Source organism: Bos mutus, chromosome 21 (assembly GCF_027580195.1).
Source record: "Bos mutus isolate GX-2022 chromosome 21, NWIPB_WYAK_1.1, whole genome shotgun sequence".
Classification (NCBI taxonomy): Eukaryota; Metazoa; Chordata; class Mammalia; order Artiodactyla; family Bovidae; genus Bos; species Bos mutus.
Window position 1 is genome coordinate 52,343,813 of NC_091637.1, and position 7,377 is coordinate 52,351,189.

General features: G+C 40.7%; 1 pseudogene; it reads left to right on the forward strand.

The window, feature by feature from the left end:
• Positions 1 to 1,210: 1,210 nt before the first annotated feature.
• On the forward strand, positions 1,211 to 3,922 carry LOC102274502 (growth hormone-regulated TBC protein 1 pseudogene; annotated as a pseudogene).
• The last annotated feature ends 3,455 nt before the right edge of the window (positions 3,923 to 7,377 follow it).

Genomic DNA, 7,377 nt, shown 5'->3' on the forward strand with positions numbered 1-7,377 from the left:
TAGAAATATGGAAAGGTTAAGAGACAAAGAGGCTCAGTCTACATTTGATCATTATAATGATATAGAGACATCCCAAGAGTCTACTTTTTACATTAAAATTGCATTTTGAATCTAAGTGTTTCACTCTCTTCAACTTTAATAATTCACATGGTGCCCAATCCTGCTTTTTGTCATAGGAAGTTTTTTTTTCTAGTTTTCTTTTCTTACTTGTCTTTTCCCTTCCTCCCTTCCTCCTTTCTTCCCATGCTTCCCTCCCCTCCTCTCCCACTTTTCCTTGCCCATTATGATAATATGGAGAAATCTCAGACAGTGTCTACTTTTATATTAAAATTGCATTTCATATCTGTTTCACTCTCTTCAACTTTAATAATTAATGTGTTGCCCAGCATTATTTTTTGTCAAGGGAGTTTCTCCTATTCTTTTCCTTCCTTCCTTTCATCTTTTCTTCCCTCCTTTCCTTCTTTCCTCCTTCCTCTCTCCTCCCCTTTTCCTTTCCTCTTTCTGTTTCTTTCTTCTTTCATATTACCTAATCCACTGGGTTTTGAAAACATGTTCTTTATGTTACAAAGCATGGGCAAACACGACCTCCATGGAATCAAACACAAAAACCTCTAAATATTTTTTTCTTTCTTTAACTAGTTTGGAAATAATGCCAAATTAAAACAAAATAGTAACAGGTAAATGTAAAGGAAGAAAATTCAAGACAAATATCTTATTCCCTTTAAATTATCAAATTGCAATGAAATAAAACTTGACTAGTTGTATATATCAAATATAGTTGAGGTGGAAAATTCAAAACAAAGGCTATTTTATAGGCAGGAATATATGTACCTAGGCAGTGAGCCCCAAACAATAACATCTTTATTACCTTTATCTAAATTTAATCCTTGATGTTTAAATTTGTAGTTAAAATTTTAAAATGTATTTTCCACATGTGAATTATCTCAGAATAGTATGCTTTATATAAATTCCATTTCTAGAGATCAGGAAAAGGGTGACATAGTTGTAACAACAGTAGCTATAATATAGATGCTGTAATGTATGCATTATAATATTGAAAGACATATTTACCTGCCATTTGTAGCCATGCTATCTTTCCATCCTCCTGTCTCTTTAATACTAGTCTTGGTAGGTACTAGATGGCTCATTGAGATTTCCTGTGCTTTATGACCCAAGTTGACAACTGTGACTTCTTCTTTGTGGCGTTCTGATGGTTATGTCATACAAGAATCACCTTATATCATTTGAGAAGCTGCTGACACAGAGCTCTGGTTTGATGGATGACCTGAGCTGCTGCTATTCCCGTCAGAGGTAAGCAGCAAGTTTTACAGGAAATTATTGGAAGAAGATACAGTGAGGGGGAGAAAGAGAAAGTAATGCACATTGAACAAAAACTGACAAAATGATTTGCTTACAGTTCCAAGCTGGTATAGCTGAGAACGGCAGGGAGGGTAAAAATGTCTCATCAATATTTAAAGAGTTGATCATATAACTGACTTGACAGGCCATTTGTAAGGGCAAATTATAGAGCAGAACTGTAAGCTGTGGAGGCCACTGTGCCCTCACTTGCACTTTTCATATTTCAGGTTTACATAAAACATAAAAGAAATACAATCATGCAATTGTTTTATGTTTTTACACCAGAGATTCTCAAACTGTGTTCCCCAGAAGCAGCATCAGTGTGAGAACTTGTTAGCAAGTGCCACGACTAAGACCCCACTCCAGTCATACTGAATCAGAAACTCTAGGGTGGGTTTAGCAATACATGTTTTAGCAATCCCCCAGGTGCTTCCAATGCAAGTTCAAATTTAAGACCACTGCCTTCTCAAATCAATATTTGCTGTCTTGATTCCCAAACGTAATATCCTATGCACATATCTTTGATTTTCTCGAAAGATTTATATAAATTATAACAAGAGAAAATAACACTGGCAAGATTAAATTAATTAAACTCTATTGCATACAAACACAAAAAAATATACACGTGATATGCAATGCTGCTAATAACTTTTAGCAATATAGTAATTACTTTAAAAATATGGTTACACATCCAAGCTACAGATTGGAAAATACACACCACGTTTAGAGTAGAGTAACTAACTCTCCATTATCAACATGATAATCCCATTCCTCCCTGTAAAATGGCTTACATGTTTATCCAAGCTTGCAGTTTAGCATTCATGGTAATAGAAAGTTCACTACATTGGAAGGCAGCTCGGGGGTTAGCCAATGTACCTGTGTGTGTGTGTGGGCAGGGGGATGTAGCTACATTAAAAAATGTAAACAGAGTTTTAAAAAACATCTGAGAGCCATGGAAGGAATGCAAAGCAAATTAAAACAAACAAACAAACAAAACCTAGAGAAGCAGAACCATTCTTAGGTGAGCAAAAAGTCACCAGAAAGATTTTCCGCTTAGTATATCTGCTGATTCTGGGTGGAGAATTCTGGGCCTTTGATAGAAAAAGAAAGATCAATTGAGCTTTCAGTGGTTCTTTTGAAAAACCTGGAAAATTCAAGTGCCTGAAATGTATTGTCAGTTTTTTTTTTTTTTTTCCTTCACAGAATAATGCTAAATCCTGAGCAAGAAACAGAATGGGGAACAAGGCTAAAAGCTTCTACAAAGCCACGGAAATGTTTCCGCAGTCCTTCAGGATCCAGTGAAGTCGTGGAGAGGAGCAAAACAGGAAGGTAGCTTTCCTCAAAAATATTGGCTCTCCAGTATTACAGAGTTTTCTTCAGGAAAACAGAAAGCAAGCTAGGCACATCAGGCAGAAAGAGTTCGTACCATAAATGATAGGCCTAAAAAAAACTGTTGAAAGAGCTGGAGGAATAAAAGAGGCACACCTGCTAGTATTCAGGCATTCAGAAGGCACGAATTGCTAAAGTCTGCAAGGAAGCGAGGCGCTGCGAGTCCGGGCGGTGGATTTGGCCACCCTCCCCGCCGCCCCCTCCAGGAGTGCCCGGGGCCCTCCAGGCGCGCGCACGAGGGGCGCCCAGGCGGCGTGGGAACGCATCCAGGGATCCATCTGTTCTTGTGCTGGAAAGGCCTGAGGACTTCACTTATGCAGCTTTTGAAGAATGTTTTTTTTTCCCCCGCCCGTTCGGTGATACCAGAAGGGCCATAACCTGGTTCAAACTTCTAAAGGGAAGCAGTGGTGTCCAGAAGATGACGACAGTGAAGCACCACATCCGGAAGGGCGTCCCACTAGGCCCGCGCCTGGGTGGGGGTGAACGAAGCCTTGGCCCAGATGGACCGGAACCCTGGCCACTACCACTGTGTTCTCAGAGGAGAGAGGAATGACAGCCTGGAGGAGACCCTCAGAACACACATGAACGGTGCCTTCCGGGACAGCGTGAGGTTCCAGAAGGGCGCGGGCCCCTTCTTGCAGAGGACCCTGTATCACGCGCTGCTAACCGGCCCGCACCACAGCCACGGGGTTGGTTGTTGCAAAGGAGTGAACTTCATAGCAGGATATCTGATTCTGTGGCTATTGGATGTCCCAGTGGACAGAATACTTCCAGAGTACTGCGGCCCCTCGATACTGAGCCCAGGACAGGCCAGGAGGTCCTTCTGGAGCTGGCGAAGACCAAGCTGCTGGCGGTGGTGGCCAGGAAGGGACAGGCACAGTGTGCTATGTACTCCGGTCGTGTTGCACAGGTTTGTCTGCCTATTTGTAAACCTCCAGCCCACGTTGCTTCACATCTGGGATAGTCTGTTCAAGCAGGGCTCCAAGGTCACCTTCCAGGAGGCCCTAACCCTCAACAAGCAACATCAGGCATTGATCCTGAAAGTTAACAGTGTCCCTGACATCTCAAGGAGATCACCAGAGGGAGCTTCGTGACGCAGTGCCACACCTTCATGCAGACAGTATTCTCGGAGTCTGGGAGCCTGTCCAGGGCCAGCATGACGGGGCACTGCTAACCCGGCTGCTGACACAGGGCTGACTCAGCTGTCTGGGCAAGGGAGCTTCCACACGCCTTTTGCTGCCAAGGCCAACACAGCTACACTCCAGCTAGGAGCAAAGCAACTTAATTATCATTCTGTAAAGTTATGACCAAACTAGATAGCATATTAAAAAGCAGAGACATTACTTTGCCAACAAAGGTCCGTCTAGTCAAGGCTATGGTTTTTCCAGTGGTCATGTATGGATGTGAGAGTTGGACTATGAAGAAAGCTGAGCGCCGAAGAATTGATACTTTTGAACTGTGGTGTTGGAGAAGACTCTTGAGAGTCCCTTGGACTGCAAGGAGATCCAACCAGTCTATCCTAAAGGAGATCAGTCCTGGGTGTTCATTGGAAGGACTGATGCTGAGGCTGAAACTCCAATGCTTTGGCCACCTCATGCAAAGAGTTGACTCATTGGAAAAGACTCTGATGCTGGGAGGGATTGGGGGCAGGAGAAGGGGATGACAGAGGATGAGATGGCTGGATGGCATCACCGACTCGATGGACATGAGTTTGACTGAACTCTGGGAGTTGGAGATGGACAGGGAGGCCTGGCATGCTGCGATTCATGGGGTCGCAAGGAGTGGGACATGACTGAGCCACTGAACTGAACTGAACATACCTCTTCTCTTCATTTTGAGCTGCAAGTCACCTTTCTAGATTTTTTTTTAATCTGAGACATTAATAATATATAAAATTGAGATGTAAGGAAAAAAACGTGTAATTCACGGGAAGTTGAAACCTTCCATAGTCGAAAGCCCATTTGCCTGGCTACCACTGCTGGAGCTATACTGACCTCTTCTTTACCCCCTACATTCTACATGTGCTTCTTGCTGGTAAGTCCTAAAATGCATATGTACCTTTTACACAAAATGGTAGAGATAGAGGACAGGGAAAGATGGGTTAATGAACACAAATATGTATATAATGAATATTTCCTACTGTCCTCATTTCTGTAATTGTTCATAAGGTATTTATACCTCCTGCTATTTATAACTTTTTGTATCCATTCCATATCTGCTTTCTCCTCAACCAGATGTCTGGATGTGTTTCTAACTTGGTATATATGTAATATTTAAAACTTTTTTTGTAATATTTAAATATGATTTCTTTAATTCAGGACAGTTATGGTCTACAACTCTTTTTCTATGGTGAATTTCAAAATAAATGTTTATAAAATATATAAATATAAATATGAATTTATGTTTCACCCTATCTCAATAAAAGATAGAATAAAAGATTATTCTACAGTAAGTAGTATTCTTAAAACTCACAAAATTTCAATGTTAGTGTCAATGAAACTTCACACTTAAGTATTAACTTCACAATTAAATATATTGGTCGCAGTTCAGTCAGTTCAGTGGCTTTGTCGTGTCCGACTCTTTGCAACCCCATGAATCCCAGCACACCAGGCCTCCCTGTCCATCACCAACTCCCGGAGTTCACTCAGACTCACGTCCATCGAGTCAGTGATGCCATCCAGCCATCTCATCCTCTGGCGTCCCCTTCTCCTCCTGCCCCCAATCCCTCCCAGCATCAGAGTCTTTTCCAATCAATCAACTCTTCACATGAGGTGGCCAAAGTACTAGAGTTTCAGCTTTAGCATCATTCCTTCCAAAGAAATCCCAGGGCTGGTCTCCTTCAGAATGGACTGGTTGGATCTCCTTGCAGTCCAGGGGACTCTCAAGAGTCTTCTCCAACACCACAATTCAAAAGCATCAATTCTTTGGCGCTCAGCCTTCTTCATAGTCCAACTCTCACATCCATACATGACCACAGGAAAAACCATAGCCTTGACTAGACGGACCTTTGTTGGCAAAGTAATGTCTCTGCTTTTGAATATGCTGTCTAGGTTGGTCACAACTTTCCTTTCAAGGAGTAAGCGTCTTTTAATTTCATGGCTGCAGTCACCATCTGCAGTGATTTTGGAGCCCAGAAAAATAAAGTCTGACACTGTTTCCACTGTTTCCCCATCCATTTCCCATGAAGTGATGATACAGGATGCCATGATCTTCGTTTTCTGAATGTTGAGCTTTAAGCCAACTTTTTCACTCTCCACTTTCACTTTCATCAAGAGGCTTTTGAGTTCCTCTTCACTTTGTGCCATAAGGGTGGTGTCATCTGCATATCTGAGGTTATTGCTATTTCTCCCAGCAATCTTGATTCTATCTTGTGCTTCTTCCAGCCCAGTGTTTCTCATGATGTACTCTGCATATAAGTTAAATAAGCAGGGTGACAATATACAGCCTTGACGTACTCCTTTTCCTGTTTGGAACCAGTCTGTTGTTCCATGTCCGGTTCTAATTGTTGCTTCCTGACCTGCATACAGATTTCTCAAGAGGCAGGTCAGTTGAATAAAATAATGGTAGGAAACTAGGAAAAATTAAACTTCAAGTCAAGTATGATAGCATGAGTGCTATATTTCCATTTATCTGTTAATTGACAATGTTACACACTTAAAAATGCTTAGTATTAAAAATGCACTCTGACTATGGGACAGTTTTTACAATTAAACATCTTAGTGCAGTGGATGCAAAGTTATGTTCTTAATGACTATGAAGAGAATATCTCTGTAAAATAAAGTGCGCCTTTATTGAAACTCTTTTCTTTCTTTTTTTTTTTCCTTCAAAACATTGTTGCTTGAGGAAAAAAAAAAAGATTTCTGTCTGTGGATCAAAGCTCTGTTCCCAGTGGAATCTCATCAATTCTGCTTGCTAAAGAAGAGGTAAGGAGGCTATGGTGGGCAGTAGGTAGAAATAAAAAGGAGACTAATGCTCAACAGTTTAACAGTTTCGACTACGTTGCATGTAAGATGATTGATTGCTGATGAATCTCCACAGTCTTCTAAATTTCATCCTAATCATAGTATGCCTTTCCGTATTGTATTTCTTTGGAAAGACAATGTTGAGACTAAATTTTCTGTCAAGTTTGCATCAGGTTTTAACAAAGGCTGTGCACTGTTTATCTGAGTCACAACTCTTTTTAGATAAGTTAAAAATTAAAACTTTTCAAAATAATAAGTAAAAATATACATAAAGAAATAGCTTTTTGATGTCTAAGAGGTAGAAAGAGAAGATACAGGGTTAATACAGGTATAAGATTATCAAGCTAATAGTAAGACATCAATGTTTTCATCAGATTCAAAGCATGTTACGTGTCTTTGATGTTAGAAAATCACCTGAGTGTTGTGAAAATTTACTTGCTCTGGAAATCAAAAGTTTTGGGTTCAAATCCTAAACATATACTAGCTCTGTGACCTTGAACAAGCTGAACATACTTCTGAATTTCTTCACAAAATTGTAGTAATTGTACAAGTCATGTATTCCTCTCATGCTTGTTTGGCAAACAAATGGTAAAACCATATCAGACATTATTTGGCAAAACTACAAAGCACCTTTTGATGTGGGATTCTTCGAGAAAGTGATGTTGTG